We start from the raw sequence: 20,610 nt of genomic DNA, 5'->3' as shown, positions 1-20,610 counted from the left end.
TAGACAAATCTGATTCTTTTAGGAACAAAGTGCTTTGGAGGGATGAGGAAAAAAGAAAAAATCAAGTTATTGGATCAAAACAAATACGCTTCGCATGGAGGAAGAAGATCCAAGAAAACGCTGGCTGCCCACTGTCACATTTGATGGGGCTCTGTGCCTAGTTAAGGTACTGGGAGCCATTTTAAGGTTGAGCCTGAGTTGAATTCAGCCCGATTCTACAATGTTCAAGCATCAGTCACAAAGTTCAAGTTATGCAGAGGTTGGATATTCTAACAAGACAATGACCCAAAACACAGCTCCAAATCTATTAAAGGCATTCATGCAGAAGGACAAATATGATGGCCACCACTGTCCCCTAACTTGAATATTACTGGAAATATAAGGAACTGTCTAAAGCATGTCCATGGTCGACAGCCATCAAATATTAACTGAATTGGAGAGATTTTATAGGGAAGAATGATCAAACATCCAGAATCCAGATACTCTTCAAAGGTCTTAGGAGGCATCTGGAGACGGCTATGTTCGCCAACGTATTATTCTCAACTAAATATTGATGCGGTATCTCTGTTGGGGTACCCGGTCTAAGTTTTTGTCCAATTGCATATTTTCTATCTCTCCAATAGACCAAAATCCTGAAAATCAAGTGGAGTTTCCAGACTTTTTCCATACAACTGTGACTTTAAAGCCCGCCTGCTTTACATTCAGCTTCTCTGCAGCAGGAACTCTGGAGCGTGGTTTAGCAGTGCGAACGTGTAGCCCATAAAACATGCCCGGTCCCGGAAAAGATTTATCATCAGGCTCCCTCTCTGCTGCTGCCAGCAGTAGATTACTTGTCAAAAAAGGCACAGAGAGCAGATATTTTTACCAAAAGGTATGAGTGGAGTGCGAAGCGAGACTCGTCTTGGGAGTGATATTTTTCGCTCCTGCGCGTCAGAAGGGCTCAGGCTGACCCTTGATCCTATTGTTCTAAAGAGTGATGGCTGACCATAAACCTGCCTGTTGTCATTGAGGTAAAATGTTGCAATGGGGAAGGCAAAACAGATTACAAGCCTCAGGTATAAAAGACTCTCTCACATTGAGCACATGACTGCAGAGGTGGTTTCCATCTTGTTCAGCTGAACAAAGGTTACAAGCCAAAGGCAAAAAAAATCTGAATGTCTCACAAATCACCGAAGACAGCGTGAGAGTTAATGGAAAGTACTTCTCCCCACAAAGTCACCAGGTTGGCCTAAAAGAGTGTGTGGTCATGATCAAAAGAGGCTAATTTGATTGGAGCTGAATTAATTTCCTCTAAAGCACGCTTCACCAACCAAGCAGACAACAGCGGAAATACAAAAACGCCGAATCATTCTCAGGCCAATGTCACCAACCTGCAGCAAAACAAAGCTTTCAACTAAGACCAACACTGAGACATCAAGGCTGCCAATCAGACATTGAATTTAAAAAATGCTCTTCACAAACATCTACTTCAGATTAGGAAGTTATTTTCTGATGTAACTGAATGTACTCTGTTGTTTTTCTCCTGAAAAGTAATTCAAAACATAAAAAAACAAAAAAGCAGAGCGAGCTCATTTTATTAAACCTTCAGGGGAAACAGCTAACTGTTTATTTTGCTCTCCAGTCCCTTTCAAAACCGTTCATCACCAAGGGCAATATTTCCAGTTTGCTTGCTCATGTCCTAGAGTTTAAAAAGTAGAAGTTCTTTCATGTTACAAAGATAGCAAAAAAAAAGAAAAGAAAGGAAGTTATGTTCAAAATTATATATTTTATTTTATGAAATAACAGGAGAGGATCCTCTACTTTGAAACTGAAAGCTTTGTCTGTTGAACCTTTACAATTTTTTTAGGTCACGTAAAGTCGAAGGTTTAAATAATAATCCTCTATTAAACAGTCCTTTCATAAGGACATTAACATAAGGATTTTCAAAAAATGTATTCAACAAATGCCAGCCTTGCTGATTTCATGTTCCCTTGAGTCAGTACTTTCAGTTTTTGGGTGATTAAACTAAAAATTTGTCCATTGCAAAGTAGCTCAATATCAAACAGACTGAATTAAAATTTTCTTTTATATCCATTTAGAAGTTTCATCAGAGGCTCTGTTCCAAATTTACGGCAGGACTTATCTACAACACCTAAATCTAGTGCTGTAGATTTATATTAATGACTGAATGCAAAAATATATGAACTCCAAAAGTGGTAAAAGGTTAGCTATTAAAATTATTTAAATATAACTACCAAACATGATGTCAAATTAGAAATAAAGACTGAAGACCAAAAGAAAATAGGCCTTTCACATTCAATAGACTGTTGCAATGAAAGAGGATGACCAGGCTGTCTGGACATTTCAAAACACAGAGACATGACTTTCCTGCAGGAGCTAAAGCCTCAATGGATTTATGAATGTATGTAAATCTATGTGCATATAAGTGAGAGAAAACCTGTAATTAGGCTGATCAGTCAGGGATTATATACATCACCATTTTCACTGGATCTTTTGGAGCCCTTGATGCCTTGTGCATATTTCACATTTGGTAAACGAACAGAGTTTATCCATTTTTCCTGCTTTTTAAAACTTTTCTGAATGGCTTCAACTTGTCACTTCGTGTTGAGAAAGGTCACACCTTCCTCTGGTTCACGGCTGAAACTTAACACCTGCTTAACGGGTGGAAGCAACACGTTTCTCACATTTAAATAAACAGTCTATCCAGCCTCCTTGTGTCACAAAACATATATATTTTTAAAAAACAAATTTATTTTTATATCTTTAGTGAGCTAAAAATGGTCAGCATGGTGAATGCTCCAGCTGATTAATGTCTTTGAAATATGACATAAACAGGCTGCATGGGGCTGTAAGACTGTGCAACCCCGACGCATGAGTTCTGCTCGAACAGCACGAAAACAGGTGAAAAATATCTAAATGTGGCACAGGTGCTCATCACTATTCAAACCGAAGAGTTCAAACATCTCTGTGGTGCTTAAAAACACAGGAAAAAAAAAATCAAAAAATCAAAGGGATCATCTGATGCCCATGAGGCAAAGCAAACACAAACAAAACATTTAATGTGCGAAAACCATGAATTTATGAACATGGAATGCCATTAGAGAATATATACGTCTCCATACCCAGTTTAGCTCAGTGACCCATTATTTATTAAAGAAAACTCATGGGGGATGAAGGCTTTGAAAAACACTTATTATGGATATATGCTTTTAAGACCAGCCAGAAAATCATTTTGTTGTACGTTTCTAAAAACCCTCCAAGCTACATTTAGTCATTTAACAGACACTTTTATCCAAAGGATATCGTTTATGATGCGGAATAATATCCAGATTCTTGGCGTTCTGTTCTTGCATAAAACGCTACTTGAGTTTCTCAAATTAATTTGAAAAGGCAAATTAAAATGCATTTAGTTTAATTTCAGACGGAAACAAATTTTCCTTTATATTTTAGTTGCCTGCCATTTTATCTGACCACAAAGAAACTTTAATGAAAGGCATTAGGATCTGCAACCATTGAGTAACAGATACGGTTCCACTTTTGAATACAGCCGAGTAAAAACAGTTATCTGGTACCTTGTTGAGCCACGTTTAAAAATTCGCCGATTTGTAGATTTTTTTTGTAGCACATATCTAAAATATTCTAAAGAAAATGCAACTGAGGAATCTAAAATACAAAGGCCCAATGCTACTTGAAACCATATTAACTGGCATTTGTAAACCAACCAATCCAGGAGCTGCATTTATTTACTTTGGTGCTGATTGGCTTTAAATGCAGACATAAGGAAGACCATGAAAGTTTGCTTCTGCAGTAGTGCCAAGATGATTTTCACTGTGTATTAATGCACATTAAGGTATATTAGGTGTTTGAACTATAAAAACAAGCAGTTATAAATGTTTTAGACAGGTTTGAAGTATTTGAAGATTTCAAATATTCCTCTGTACTTAAATTCTTGAGTGCATTATTACTCCAAATGAAGAAGCATTAATCTGAAAGGTCAAGTTAGTTTGTTTGACCACCGCTTGACAGTTTCTTTTTAGCTAACCAGCAGTTTTGGCTAAATGTAGAAGATCTGACATCCACATCCAGTTATAGCCTTGACCACTGAGATTGTTTTCGCATAATTGTGACTTAACTAAATGCCTACACACTCCTAAAAAAGAGAGATGTGTTGACTTAAAAAGTTTACTTTTGTTAAATTAAAAAAAAAAAAAAAACACAACACAAAAGTTTTTACCACTTATGTCCTAGCAAAAATGATCAGTTAGCTGGAGGCTGTGAGGAGCTCGTCTGAAATCAGTTTAATTAGCAGATTGATTGCTCTGAAAGAGGGACAGATGTGGTGGAAATCATTGTCTTGTTTTAGCAATGCTTACCTCCAAAGAGAAATCTGCAGCTGTCCCTGCTTTGTATTTAAATAGCCAAACATGGAGGAGTTGAAAGAAAGTTCATCAAGAAGTCAAAACAGGTCCAATAGTCTCCAGGACCGTGTTCTCCTGAGGAAGCTCTTCTAGACTCATGTTGCCACCAGTGCAGGGCTTAGTTAATATTGCCGTCATTGTTGGGTAGAAGACTTTTAAATATGAATGGTAATTGACTTCTGCCCCAAACAATCCAAGTGATGAACTGATGGAAATACTGACAGCAGAGGAGCAGTGGAGAGTAAATTTCTTCGATTATTTGGGATATCTGGGAAATCGTTTGTCCAGAGAAGGTCAGAGCTTCCTTGATTCCCGAGTGATTCGATGAGTGTGTGGGGTTGCAACTCTACCATGAAGAAAGAGTATGTTGAAAACCATCCACTAACAGCAGCTTCCTCCAATAACCTTGAACTGAAATATTGATCCTGTAATTAGGAAAAAATCTTAAACCAACTAAGAAACTATGGCAAGTTTTAAAAAAAAAAGAAAAGAAAAATCTCAGGATTACAAACTGTAATTAACTCCAAGCACAATTCACCCAGAAGGGATCACCTTCAGTCAGGACATGGCCCAGATGTTCACACCCAGTGTGTCAAAGAGAGAGCTGCAGAGGATAAATATGAATGTAGTGACATTTACTGTGTTCTGAGGTTCAGCCAAAAACGGCTCGGAAACACAGATGGTGGTTTGCTTCACAGTACAGACAGACAATAACCCCCCCAAAATCACTGTGAAAGTAACCCAGGAGTCTTTGAAGATGAAACAGCTGAATATTCGGCAAGTCAATCATCTGATCTCGCCTCAGATGAGCTACCTTTCACTCGCTGAAGGCAAAAGCAACAAATAAAAACAGCTGCAGTGGGGACGCAATAAGGCTTCTGAAAAGCAGAGAAAATAAATCATGTTTTACCGATGTTTAGGTAGCCGGCTTCTAGCTGTCATACTCTGCATAAAACATATTAAATATGATCATTTTAATTGAGGTTATGGTAATTTGCCTAATTATGTCTTTTCTCCTGAAGGAGAGCGTTCTCCATATTAATAAGCTTAATTTCATTTAATATGAATACCATCAAATTACAGCTGAGAGCGTGCACTTTCAGCCAATATTCACCATGTCTGTGCAACTTGGAAATACTCTCAGAGCTAACCATTTTCTTTCAAGCATCCTATTAAAGCGGTATAATTTGACTTTAAATGGCCCCAAAAATATGGCTATATTTGCAACGTTTAATCTATACGTTTATGATCCCATCAGCCTAATTTGTTTCAGCATAAGCTTTCACTTTCAGAGCTAATAAAGCTTTATTTGTTGTTTCTGGCATGTCTCCAGGCCGCAAGGTCACCTAGATGGGCTGAGCCCTCCATAAATTCTTCATCTCATTTATAAATGAGGAGGATCTCGTTTCAGCATCGCCAGGAGTAGAAATGGATTCAGTGTCATGTTGTAATGTTTAGCTGGAGTGCTGCCCGGAAGAGGACAAAAAAAAAAAAAAACACCCTTCACAACAGGTTTCTGGTATTAGTTTATCAATGACAGCAGGGAACGTCTGTTGGGATCCGGAAGTTTGTCAGTTTTCTTTTCCACTAGAGGGAGCCTGTGACCTTCCTCCTGAGGGCGTGGGCCGGCGCCTGCACACCGGTTCCCCATCAAACCATTTGGAGGCGTATAAGTGGAGGAGGATGCTGACACTTCTCCGCCAGAGTGTTAGCCAGTAATGGTACAGGCTTACCTCGAGCTACGTCTGCCTCGATCTGATCGCTGATTCTGACCCATCTTGTCTCTGCCTTCACAGCTGCCCTGGTCCTGAGTTATCAGGTCAACAACCAGTCCTTGATACGGAACCTCCGACCTGTCCGTCCTCTGCTGCCGCCGCTGACCTCAGCCTTCAACCCGAAACCCCTGACCAGCCTCCGACTCTCTAGGTCCTCCCCCGGTTCCAAAACTCTCCCCAAGCAGGTACAGTCACCAACCTCCGCCCAAACAGCAAGATTTCCTGGATCCAGACTAACCATCTCTGTCCCCCCCTAGTTGCCTCGAGACCTGCCAGACGAACCTAGGATCAGATTTCACATTTGTTCGCATTCACTGTAAATAAATCACATCATTGTATTTCCTGTCTTTGGAGTGATTTCTGCATGTGGGTTAGGAAACTCGACACCGCCATGACAACGTCGTCTCCAGTAGCGCGGTTTGATTATCGGTTTGTCAGCTCAATGGATCTCTCTCACAACTGCAGCAATTGTTCTGTCTTCACCATGTCAAACATGACTGCAAAGCATATTTCCAGGATTTGTCTGAACAATTGGATATTTTAGAAAAATAGATATAGGATTCATGTTAAGGTTCTCCTCAAACATCTTAAAGCTCAGATTTTGAAACATATACAGAGCAATAATCCTAGAAAAAAGCTGATCCACCTGAATCAGTTTAGAGAATCTGCAGATATTACTGCCAAAGAGCTGGAAAAACTCCTCCTTCCAGTTTGACCACAGGCTGGGAATACAGCAGGCATGGAAAAAAAATGTGCTCTGGTCAGATCAACTTGAACATAATGTTCATCAAACATTCCCAACACACTTTTCAAATGTAAATCTATTTTCAAGATTAAAAACTGTGTATCTTTTTTCTCTTTCGTCACACAGAATTCCAAATAAAATGCAGTGATGTGTTTTAGTCACAGCGCGTGAAAAGATTTTAGGGGTACAAACGCTTTCCCACGGTAAAGCCCAAATTCTTCCTAACGGTTTAAGGTTTCTCCTAATTCTCCTGCAGTCGACACTCACTGTCCACCATCCTCACTTTGAAAGTCATCGCTCGTGCCCGTCCTCACTCGGGCTCCTCATCAACGCTGCACATCAGCAGCTCTAAGCTCGTCACGGCCGACCAAGCTCCCCGGGTCCATCACTGACCAACACCCTCTTTCACTCAATATCTGCTAATACATCTCTCTCCTCCCGGCTCGCCCTCACTCCACTATCATTCCCCACATCACCTCGCCGTCTTTTTTCTCTCTCCATTAAATACCAAACCCGCCATTCTGGGCTCTGGTACAGCTGCAGCCTTGTAATCCTGTCCACGTTACATCAGAACTGCAATCAATCAGGCAGCCTTTCCCGCTGCCTTTCACTCTCCTGAACGGCGGCTGACATTTGAGCTGTTGGCTGACTGACAGTCACAGAAAAGACAGAAATGAAGGTCTGGAGACACAGTCAGCACATCAGGCCAGTTCATTTGGCCTTCTGGGAAACTCATCATTAATCCAGTGTTTTAACAGGGATTATTACCAAAAAAAACGCATGGCATTTGAAATGATAAACACGGGTTTATGAAGTGTGTGTTTGCTGATATTTAAAACGTATTACCTAATGATCAGTGGAAAATCCACAATGTCATCAGGATACCATCTGGGTCTGGGTGAAATATTGATCTGAATTTGGACAAGGGCTGCAACTAACAATTATTTTAGTAATCAATTATTCCATAAATTATTCTTAAAAAATAATCGTATTGAAAATAGTCACATTCTGAAGATTTTTTATCCAAGTCCATTTTATTCAATTTTTAAAATGCATAAAAAAATTCAATTTCTCTTTTAAAATAGGAAAATAACAATTCTATTGTTTAAAATGTAATAGCATTTCATTTGAAGCAAAGGATGCACCTGCTAAAAAGAATACTTTCAAAAATGTGAGATGCTCAATTATTTCTGTATTAATATTAATACAGTGTATGGCTAATCTGCATTTGGTGGATTAACAAACCAGCAAGTGTATAGCAAAATGTGCATAAATGGAGATTTATTCTAATATATTTTAAACCTTGTGTGCCATATGAGGAATTTTAGGTAGAACATATTTTAAAACATTTTTAACCGCAAAATGTTTTTTAATAATTTTCCTCAATTATCTGAGGATGTTTTTCTTTCAGCAATTCTTCTGAGTCTGTAAACTCAAGTTAATATTCGTTTACTAAATTAGTTGATGATTGTTTCAATAACTGACTCCGATTAATCATCTCAGACCTAATTTGGGCTGAATCTGTGGTCTTCATTTAGTTTCCATAGTGAGCAAATGAAGAACATAATAAATTACAAAATCAGCACATCACAGTACCAAGAGTAAACAGACAAACTGTTGGTGAGTCCATGTGTTGTTATCTGGGGTTCTGGTAAAGTTCTGCATGTGCTGCATGAACTTGCAAACATTGAGGCGTGCTGCCAGATTGTCATTTACAACATGCAGCCACCACGCCTGTCGATTCTAACTGCTGTTTGCTGAGGTGAGACGAGGTTGGCGCTTTGCAACACTGAAATGCATCTATTGACTGAGACATAAAAAAATATACAACAAAAGCTCAAGAATGCCAAACAGTTGAAACAAAGGAGACGAAAAAATGTTTTTATGCAGATTAAGCTCCGGTTCTTGATTTAGTTTTGTTTCACCAGCTTTGGATCCAACAAGCGGCTAACGATCTTATTTATTTGATTAAAGTTTTGATTTATTTACAGCCAGTCTATCCAGCTGAGAAAAGCTCGCTCGCCGCAGTGAGAATATGTACTGATCTTGTTTTTCTTCATTATTTCTAGTGGTCTTATGAACACAAAATCAACAACAGATGCTGTAAGTATTTACAAAGGAAAACATTGACATGTTAAATACTCATTTCCCCATTGTGTCAGTGACACATTTATAACTTTATAAAGTTTCGTAACTCTAGAGAGAAGTCATGCTATATGTGTAGCAGATGGAAAAGTACAACTGCTGCACATAAAAGCATATCTTGATTTCTTCTGACAGGTGCTTTCTATAAACATTCAAACTTCCAACAGTAATTTTTGCTTCCCAGTTGCCTCAATGATGATTTTGTGCAGTTTTGACCTAACCTACAGAAATACAGCAATGTAGGGGGGATTGCAAAATTCCAACAGAGGTCACAGAAGAGCAAGGTAGTTTTGGAAAAACATTAGATTTGTGGATAGCATTGATCATAGCAACTACAGGAGAAAAATTGCATGTGAAGTTTGCAGCTAAAACACCCACTGCTGCACTTATAGAAAAAGTGCCAAATCCCTGATATGCATTACCGCCACTAAAACCGTTAGCAGATAACGGTTGGACTCAAATTTAGATTCAAATTTAGATTCCTAAAATTTGAGTCCAAAAAAGCCAAGCTGTAGGAAAGGCCTCATTTACTCTGTGGTTGATGTAGATACAAGTAGCAGGAAATGCTACTTGTATACTTGTAATGTGAGCAGCTCACATTAAAAACTGTTAAGACCTTTCTGAAGCCATATCAATATCAACCAATTGTGCAAACCCATTTTAGAGCAATACTGGTTGGGTCATTGCAATTGCTCCCTGATAAAGACATGTCTATGTAAAAATCAATTAAATGCAACAAAGCTGTAGTCACAGCAGAAATTGCCCCAATATGTTAGCACTTCTTGTTCCAACCTGTGGAAAAACATAACATCACACTTTTTGCTGTTCCTATATATTAATTCAATGTCATCTGATGTTTAGAACCTGCAGACGTTAAACTGCAGTGAGTCTGGCTAAACTGTCGTTTGCCAACAGGTTACGTTTCAAGCACAAGAGATATGTCTCCCTGAGAAGCATCAGGCAAAGACCTGTGGGAAAATGTTTGCCAATCCTTAAATGGTTCTGATCAAGGTAGAGAATTTTCAGAAATGCTGTAGTTATGGGGGTTTAAAGTCTATTTTTAAAAAGGATATAGATCACAGAACTGCAAAACTTTGGATGCGTAACTAATTACAAACACATTTGTCTTACTGTTAATGTCAATTTGGTGCCTAAATGCTACAGATTTGTAGACATTGCTAAAGATTGAGTTATTTTTCCACGTTTCAGAAGCTTTTTTTTTTTTTCTAGGGCATCATGTTCTTCATACCTGATTTAGAGGAAATGGATTGCACACAGTGTGCTTGTTGAATCCTGGAACTGAAAAGGCAGCTATTTTCCACAGTGCCAGAAACACAAAGGTGTCTGAACAGCAGCCTGGAAAAAATCCCAACTTTTTCCTGACTTATTTCTTCCCTTCCTAAACCCTAATTAATGACTTCTGTTTCACCTCCTACCAAATTTACAAACTGGCAGACTGAAACACAGAGAAAGTAAATCTAAAGAGCGTTTATTTCTAACTGGAAAGAAACTGCATAATTTTCTGATCTATTAGATTTTACCGGCAGAAAACATTCAAAGAACAAATAGTAGTTTTGCATTATTTATTGTTAAGCATAAGGTTTCCAAAGGAATAGAGCATGCGATGAAGCTGTTCTGTTTATGTTCTCTTTGTTCTCTTTGTCTTTATAAAACACTAAGAGGAATCTAACCCACCGGCTTCTCCTGTAAAATGCACAATCAACAAATCAGAAAACATTTAAACATTAAAACATTACAATTCACAATTTAATTATTATCTATCAAAGTTGAAAATAGGAAAGCAACATGTGAACAAACTAAGTAACTCATATTAGGACCATTTTTCGTCCACTAAACAAGGTGTCCAGGTCCTGTGAGAACTAATCATGCCCAAATCATCACTCCTCCACTACTGTGCTTGACAGCTGGTGCAACATACCGTATTTTCCGCACTATAAGGCGCATCTAAAAACCTTCAATTTCCTCAAAAGCCAACAGTGCACCTTATTGAGCCACAACAGGTCTAGCAACTACGGTAAGCAGCTGCCGACTTCATTTTCCCCTGTAGAAGACGACGTGCGCTGTGCATGTTGGGATAGTTGTCAGAATGCTGGTTTGTTAATAAAGTTTGATAATACATTATTAATAAGGGTGGAGGGGCAGGGGAAGAGAGACAGACTGCGGCGGCAGCGTCTCATGAGTACTATATAAAGTACTCAGGGACCACTTCGTTACAAATGTGAATGTGTAATAATAGAGTACGGAACAAATTGGCATCCCAAACTGAAGCGTCTATTCTATGCGCCTTATAATGCCTTATATATGAAAAAACTTTTAAAATAGGCCATTCATTGAAGGTGCGCCTTATAATCCGGTGTGCCGTATAGTGTGGAAAATACGGTAATATTTGATGATAAGCTGTGTTTTTTTGGGGGGGTTTTCATTCATGGTACTGTGTGTCATGGACAAACATTTCTAATATGCCCCAAACCACGAGAAATTATCACTAAAGTATTGTGGTTCAGATAAATACAACTTTGTATTTTTTGAACAAGATCATGTCTAATTATCCATCCATCCATCCATCCATCCATCCATCCATCCATCCATCCATCCATCCATCCATCCATCCATCCATCCATCCATCCATCCATCCATCCATCCATCCATCCATCCATCCATCCATTTTCTTCCGCTTATCCGGGGTCGGGTCGTGGGGGCAGCAGCTTCAGAAGGGAGGCCCAGACTTCCCTCTCCCCAGCCACTTCTTCCAGCCCCTCCGGGGGAATCCCAAGGCGTTCCCAGGCCAGCCGAGAGACGTAATCCCTCCAGCGTGTCCTGGGTCTTCCCCGAGGTCTCCTCCCGGTGGGACGTGCCCGGAACACCTCACCAGGGAGGCGTCCAGGAGGCATCCTTACCAGATGCCCGAGCCACCTCAACTGGCTCCTCTCGACGTGGAGGAGCAGCGGCTCTACTCTGAGTCCCTCCCGGATGACCGAGCTTCTCACCCTATCTCTAAGGGAGAGCCCAGCCACCCTGCGGAGGAAACCCATTTCGGCCGCTTGTACCCGTGATCTAGTTCTTTTGGTCATGACCCAAAGCTCATGACCATAGATGAGGGTGGGAACGTAGATCGACTGGTAAATCGAGAGCTTCGCTTTTTTGCTCAGCTCTCTCTTCACCACGACGGACCGGTACAGCGCCCGCTTCACAGTAGACGCTGCCCCAATCCGCCTGTCGATCTCCCGCTCCCTTCTTCCCTCATTTGTGAACAAGATCCCCAGATACTTAAACTCCTCCACTTGAGGCAGGACGACCCCCCTGACTTGGAGAAGGCACTCTACCCTTTTCCGGCTCAAGACCATGGCCTCGGATTTGGAGGCACTGAGCCTCATCCCGGCCGCTTCACACTCGGCTGCGAACCGCTCCAGTGAGAGCTGCAGATCACGTTCCGATGAAGCCAACAGGACCACATCATCCGCAAAAAGCAGAGATGCGATCCTAAGGCCACCAAAACGGATCCCCTCAACACCTCRGCTGCGCCTAGAAATTCTGTCCATAAAAGTAATGAACAAAATCGGTGACAAAGGGCAGCCTTGGCGGAGTCCAACTCTCACCGGAAACGAGCCCGACTTACTGCTGGCAATGCGGACCAGACTCTGACACCGGTCATACAGGGACCTGACAGCCCGTATCAAAGGGCCCGGTACCCCATACTCCCGGAGTACCCCCCACAGAGCCCCCCGAGGGACACGGTCGAACGCCTTCTCCAAGTCCACAAAACACATGTAGACTGGTTGGGCGAACTCCCATGCACCCTCCAGGACCCTGCTGAGGGTGTAGAGCTGGTCCAGTGTTCCTCGACCAGGACGAAAACCACACTGCTCTTCCTGAATCCGAGGTTCGACTATCCAACGGACCCTCCTCTCCAGGACCCCTGAATAGACCTTACCAGGGAGGCTGTGATCCCCCTGTAATTGGAGCACACCCTCCGGTCCCCCTTTTTAAACAGCGGGACCACCACCCCAGTCTGCCAGTCCAGGGGAACTGCCCCCGATGTCCATGCGATATTGCAGAGTCGCGTTGCCAACACAGCCCCACAACATCCAGAGCCTTAAGGAACTCCGGGCGGATCTCATCCACCCCCGGGGCCCTGCCTAATTATGTGCTGATAAAACCCTACAAAACTATGGAATTTGTTTTCTTTTAACCATGACAGTAGAGCCTTTTTATGTCAGTGGCCTTAAGATGAACAGGAGAAGCCGGTGGGTTAGATTCCTCTTAGTGTTTTACAAAGACAAAGAGAACAAAGAGAACATAAACAGAACAGTTGAGGAAAACTGAGCAACACAATTCAGAAAGTTTAACCTAATCTTTCAGCAAACTCTGCAATACCCATCTTGGTCTACAATGGAACATGTTGCAACAGAACGAAAAACTGGTGCAACACATACATTTTCCATATATTTCTCTCATCTCAAATATAGTTTCACAGCTTACTTTCCTCTAGCTCACGTCTCTGTAGTAACATAAGCCTTTCTAGTGTTGCAATGTGAATTATTATTCTCCAAATGGATCTACTCACGCAGATCCATTTGCGTGAGTATACAAACCAGCGCCCGTCTGTAATTCTCAACCAAGAAAACAAACCTGGACAATGTTAATAGTGATGGACTTCAGAGGTCTGTTCTTTCTCTCAGTTTAACCTACAGTGAAAGCTCTGAGTCACTCCTCAGTCCTCTGAGAACAATGTTGAAACAATTACTGCAAATTGCTAAAGGTCACCAGCCGCCATGCCATTAAAAATGCACTTGTCATCAGTTTAATGAATATATCTATGATGATGGTAATGTTGACCTGCAGCTGCGCCGATGAAAAAGACATCTAAGCGTATGGTTATCTATCGCAATCCAGATGTATCATAATTACAGTGCTTGGGCAATAACATAGATACAGCTATGCCACAGTTTACAGACCTAAAGAAACCTTGTAAGAGTATCTCAGCATAACATTCCTGTAGAAACAGCTTAAAATTGTATCCTTAAAGAAGCTACCTTCATCTCTAAATGAAACATGGTGAACCTAAAGTCATAAAAGCTTTCTATGAGATGCTTTTTTCCCACCTCAAAGTTTTCAAATTTTCAGCATGCTTTTTACAAGTTCACCAACAGGTTTTTGCCAAAAATAAATCACTAATTGTTTTCAAAAAGCCCAGTTAAAAAGTGATTAATTGGTGGAGGTGCAAATAACGCTAAGCATACAGGATTTGTGTGAGGAAATTGGCACAAAGTCATTTATAGTTCACTTAAGAGAAGATATTTTTATATTTTGTTGCTTCTACAAAGCAACAACAACCAATATACTTTATTATCTGCTTCCTTTAAATCATATGAAGTTGCTACATGCCCATTTATGTGCACTTATTCTAGATTAATTTAAAATCAAAATAACAAAGTAAGACTCCCACTTTCTGCAATGGGTCAAAAGAAAACACTAAAAATATATTCCTGTTTTGCACTTCAGTTAAAAAAAATAAATACACAGGAAACATCTTACCAGTTTCATTCATAAATCTGTAACTATTTTCACTTTACATTAATAAAAAGAAAACTGAAGAATGTTGTTTTTTTTCAAAATGTAAATGTAATCAAGAAAAAAGCTTTATTGAATAATGTATTCACTGATAATTGTTGGGGGAAAAAGTCGCTGTAAACTCTAAATGCTTGGCATCAATTAATGAGCATAGCTTTTATTTAAGGTGTATTTTTCTGGCAGGAGAGTTAGTAGAATTTTCATCTTGATAAACGAAGTAGTTTATAAAGCTGAACCTCGCTTCCCTCTGAAATACTAAATATACGCATGTTTGCTCCAACTAATTTCAAGCCCACTCTCAGGAGATAAGTAGAGGGAAAAATGCTGTCAAATGCTCTCAGTGGAAAAAAGTCAAAGAATTGACTGATTGCATGTTGCACTAAGCCACAATAAAGATGTCGAGACAAAGCTTCCACAAACAGGATTTGCAGTCCCAAGAAAATTTGATTGAGAAATCTGATGAGGCTGGTTGGTAACACTGATGCAGCAAAAAAAGGTCCACATCCTGGCATGGGGTCTTTCTGCATAAAGGCCTCATTTTGCAGGCTCTCCCTGTACATGTGTGGGTCATCTCTGGGTATGCCAGAGAGAAGTACAAAAAAATTACATATTTGGTTTATCGGTCTTGCGTTTTGGCATGTGTGCATGGTGGTTTTTTTTGCATGTTGTTTTGTTGCTCTGTGATGGACCCTGAAAGGCTAAAAGCACAAGAAGAGAAGTCAAGCAGGTGGAAGAATATTGGATGAACAATGGCTTGGTATGATGATCGATCGGCATACCAAGCGATGATCCATCATCATTGCTGATGATAAAAATATCTCAGATTCAAACATGATTTTATGTACAACTAAATCCTCTTCTCCTGAATGAAAGGCAGCAGTTTCAACTGGACACAATGAATCAAAATTAGTGGTATGATATTGTAAAATATGTACCGCATTATAAAATACCCGGGTGCAGCTGGATGAACAGCACCCATAAACAGTGAAGCAGTGAGGAGTTTAAAATCAAAACCTGCACATTGTCTTTTTTTCCCTGTGTTTAAAGATAGTCAACGACCAAGAGTGCTTGTGGCAGTTTGACCTTTCTGAATGAGACGGATGCCTGAAACGGTTTCACTTGTGATGTTTCCGGCACGCCTCGCCGCCTGAATACTGAGCGAGCTTCAAAAGAGCGTTTGATGACTTACAAAGTCATCCGCCAGGGGAGGTACCCAGATGCCAAATATTGCTCAGAGGACAGGTGCATCTGCTTCACTGAAGCACTGTTCAAGTAAACAAAGCAATGACAAAGGGAGTGGGTGGAGGAAGGGAGAGGAAGATGCTGGGTTAAAGTAGAGGATCGAGGAGGGGGCTTTGTATGGCATCCTGGGAATTTGCAGAGTGCAAATATCACTGGGGAAGGAAGAATGTGATGCTCGTTGAGGTGCTGCTCTTGCCCCCGACTATTTCGCACTTTCAACACTGGACTTTCTCTGGCATCTGAACAGCGGCCAAAATTCAAGGAGACGCACAGCTTTGAAGGAGGTCAGAGAAGAACTCTTGGTGAGATGACTCAGAGATGGTGGGCCGCTGAGGTGCAGAATGAGAGGTAGGCCCTTAACGGCTTATTGAATAGTGCATCATTTGTGATCCCACAGGAATCTCCACATTCTCTGGACCACACAATTGGATGGTGAAAGGTCTCCTGGTGCAGTAATGAATGAGGACAGACAGATAAGGGTTCCCTTGCCGGGGTCTGCAGCTGAGCTTTTTTGGCTGACCAGAAACTGTCGGCTCCTAATGATGAAAAAGGGAACGAGGTATGTGTGTGGAAATTGTACATGATGAGGTATCCCTTCTCTTGAAACATCTTCGTCGGAGGTATTACACATCCCGGTAATCTCATTCAACTGGCTACAAAAAGTAGTCTGACAAAAGCCAGTATTTACTGCAGGAGTCATTATGTGTCAGAGGCGGCAGAGAGCTCCATTTATCTTGTTCTGGGCAGCACCTTGCACTGACATTTAGACTCCTGCTGCTTTAAATCAGCGTAATCTTGTTTCAGATCCTAGGATTGCAAACAAAGTCAGGTATCCCACTATGCCTATTCCCATCTGCCAGAGGGAATAAAGGAGATTCGTGCTGTGAAGTTACTCTTTGCACTGGCATTGATTCCCATCACCCAAAGTTAACAGAAGAAATATATATATTTGTTTGAGCTCATGCTAGTGATTGATCTGGTTAGCCTGGGGCACATTGTGTTTTGAGACCATATTTTGTGAAAACCAGCGTACATCCAGACGTCAAAGTAAACACCAGTGAGACCAAGGTTAAGGAGATACACAAGAGCATTCATGATTAAACTTATTTCAAGCTGGGGTTTTTTTTTTCTGTGAGACTCAAGGAAAGATAAATTGTGAGATTTTTTTTTCTAAAGAAGTAGCCCAGAATTAGGTTTATACACATTTCTCAGGCTTTCAAGATCAGATTGAAGAATGTAGCTTTCAATTACAACAAATAGAAAGAATACGTGTTTTCCCTGGAAGTCATCGCCGAAAACAATCCCTTTTCACACCATGTCTACACAATCAATATTTGGTTTAAACTGCATTGACACAACAAGGAAAACCAGCTGTTTCCGAAAAGAAGTTATTAAACGACACCAGCTGACAGACAAATGAAAATAAAAAAAAGTGTTCCCTTAGATTCAATAAGAGGAATGTGTTTCTTTTTCTTCACACTATCTCATTTGCAATAAAATGTCCAATCACAAGAGAATCAGGAGAAGCATTCATATTCTCGCAAACAGTCCTCTGGGGCAGATAGTTGATGGAGGGTTAAAAGTAATACATCGGAATCCTGCAATGTTACAGTAAGAAATCCTTTATATCATACGCAGGAGGAACACTTAAAGGCCAGATTGGACGTATATTTTTCAATTTTTTTATAGTAAGATCAAAATAAACTATTTTTAAGAAAAGAAAAAACTGTAAAACCTTGGTATATTTTCCATCTATCCATTGTTGATACCTGTTTATCTTTGCAGGGCCACAGGGGGCCAATGGTTATCTGCATCAGTCATTAGGTGAGGGGGGAGATCCACTCTGAACAGGTTACCAGTCCATCACAGGACAACCATGATCACGCTCACAACCTAAGGGCAATTTAGAGAGACCAAATAACCTAGAGAACTTGGAGACAACATGCTGACTCCATGTAGAAAGACGCCAGGCCGGGATTCGGTCCTAGGATATATATATTTATTATTCTCCAACTTATCGGTCCTCTTTCAGGAACTTAAATGTAACTTTTACAGAACTTCAGGATAGGGCTACACGATACTGGAAAATCTTGCAATGGGCATAATGTTGGTAAATATTGCAATCATGACATCAGTTGCAATATGCTCACTTTTGTTCTCATCTGTGCTTTCATCACTCTCTGATCTTTAACCTTTTGGGTAATGTCACTTCTGTCCAATAAGAACATCTCTTGCCATGAGACACTGTCCAACTGGCTAAATACAACATCTGAATGTAAAATGTAAATTAATAATCTATTAGCCAACAAGTAATGCAGTCCCTTGCAATATCAATATTCCACACACTGACATTGTGATGACAATATATTCAGAATATATTGTGCAAATCGACTTTCGGGCAACATACATTGGTGGCAGATGATGCATGAATCAGAGCAATTCACACTGGCAACTGTTCCCACAATTTTAGTTACCACTGCTCCTAATAAAACCATCAGCTCCTCATCTGTGTGTTCAACTTTATGGATTACTATTGGGAACTTAAAGCTTGCTTTCCTAGAATTTACACGGTAGGTTTTTAACCTGTAGTTAATGAAAGAGATCTGACACTTAACCTCCTAATCTTACTGTCACAGAAAAAGCAGGAAGCCCTTGGTGCCAAGTGCCAATCTGGCAGTAGGGCTCTCTAATTCCTGCTGTTCTAAATAGCAGATGCATGTAAAAAAAATCAAGGTTTTTGTCCAAGGGAGAAAGTTTTCACAAATTTAAACTTAATTATTTTCAAATTTAAATTACTCAGTCATTTTGTGAAGTTCTATTTTATCTGGGTTATATCAGAGCCAGTTGCTGCTTCTCTCACAAGATGTCCACGCAATTCAAAAGACACAGCTGCTACTCAGACTTACATATTGATCAGCGAAGAACTTTTTCATCAGAACACATTTAGAAATCCACAGCATTACTGAAACACAGCAACCAGATTTCTACACCACATCGCCCAGTCAGTTGCATCACTTCATTCTCTGCTTCCTTCCAAATGGCTTCTCCAGGAAGCTAAATCTCAATTCTTCTCTTCATGACCTTTTTCCATTATCAGCTTTGCACCTGAAAATGCACCATAGCGTGGACTTGCTTCTTCTAAATGCTTTCTGTTCCATTCAAGTGCTTACACCATGCTGCACTCTCTTATGTCAAAGGAGGTACAGAGCCCTCGGAGTGGAGCTGATTAGCAGCTGGATATTTTTTACAGACCTACAGTTAATGAGAGGCTATTATGTATCAGCACCTTGTCTCAAATTGTAGACCTTAAATACCTTTCTGAAATAGCAGTGGTTTGGAGATGTATGATAATGTGCTAAACACTTCGCAGAGCTGGGTTATGTGGGAAAATTTAAAATATTTGTTCATTACCGTGGCGTATAAAAAAACTGGATAATATTCTTCAACAATCTTTTCCTGTAGATTAAAAAAATAATGTGTGGGCCCTAGGTCCTAACAGAATTGTTAATTCAGAAGCATTTAAAGTACCTCTGTTGTTATAAAATGACAACTTTCATATGTAAAACCACCAAGAGCTTTGCTCTAGATTCAATAAGACCATCTGAGAGCTTAGAACAAACGGCTGGTATTTTAGAGGCAAAAAAACAGCAGGATTATCACTACCAACTCCCTATGTCAAATGTCTACAGACTGCTGCAAAATAAATTATTTCAGCAGCCTGCAGCTATGCTAAAACAGAAACAGAAACTCTTAATTATAGCTTTACTGACATACTTTGTAGAATGCATTTAACTTGTGCATGATTTGTAATATTTAAACAGCTCTCGTTTTAGCTGTCAGAGGGATTTTATTGGACATTACACACTGGAAGTTATTGCTTTGTCTTGTTTTATACCCTGACTATGATTATTTTAATGTGATGCGCCACGGGAATATTAAATTTTCTGACATTATTATGAAATTAACTAGATACACATTAACTTACAGCGTGTTGTGAAAGCACTTTAACCCATTCATAGCCGACTGTTGTCAAACACGGTGCAGGAATACGCTGCTCAATTGTTACTCCATGCACCTGATTCATAATTCAACCCTTTTGCTCGCCAGAGATTGCACTTTGGGACTGTTTTGTGAGCCAAGGTTGTAATCTAGTGGACAGCAATCATTCGTAACATTGTGACCACTTTACTTAATACTTTGTCCAGGACTTTTTACAGATGCCCGACCGGATTGGGCCGAGTCCGCAAATTACATTATCTTGCTGAGCAAGGCCTCACCTATAATGTAATACAGTTTTGACCCTCACATCCATTTGGTTATGGAAAAAACTACTATTTACTGATGTTTCTCTACGTTTTAGAGACACTGTTTGCAATTTCTTCCCACTTTTTTCAACATAAATCTCATTCTCTAAATGGTACCATGATCCCGAGATAATAAGTCGGTGGTCATAATGCCAGGCCTGATTGGTGCATGAATCTACCCTGACGACAAGGGGATATTATGTGAGACCCTTAGAGGCATAAATTCAGAGTATAGGATTTAAATACATCCAAAGAGCCGTTGTACACCTAATGAAATTTTCTTCCATTCAAACCAGCCAAATTATAACCATTCCAAATCTTTAACTACAGACTGGTTGTCATGGAAACACACACACACACACACACACACACACACGCACACGCACGCA

At 40.2% G+C, this 20,610-nt stretch overlaps 1 protein-coding gene and 1 long non-coding RNA gene across 2 annotated transcripts in view; one reads left to right on the top strand and one right to left on the bottom strand.

The window, feature by feature from the left end:
• alk (ALK receptor tyrosine kinase) overlaps positions 1-20,610 on the bottom strand; it is a 410,868-nt gene that overhangs the window by 107,498 nt on the left and 282,760 nt on the right. The window lies entirely within an intron of this gene.
• Positions 5,975-6,531, top strand: LOC103458697 (uncharacterized). The gene is made up of 2 exons (XR_001776153.1): positions 5,975-6,139; positions 6,215-6,531. It is a non-coding gene; the product is annotated as an uncharacterized LOC103458697 (long non-coding RNA).

Source organism: Poecilia reticulata, linkage group LG22 (genome assembly GCF_000633615.1).
Source record: "Poecilia reticulata strain Guanapo linkage group LG22, Guppy_female_1.0+MT, whole genome shotgun sequence".
Lineage (NCBI taxonomy): Eukaryota > Metazoa > Chordata > Actinopteri > Cyprinodontiformes > Poeciliidae > Poecilia > Poecilia reticulata.
Note: the sequence above shows the minus strand (reverse complement) of the source record. Positions and strands in the feature narration are given on the sequence as shown.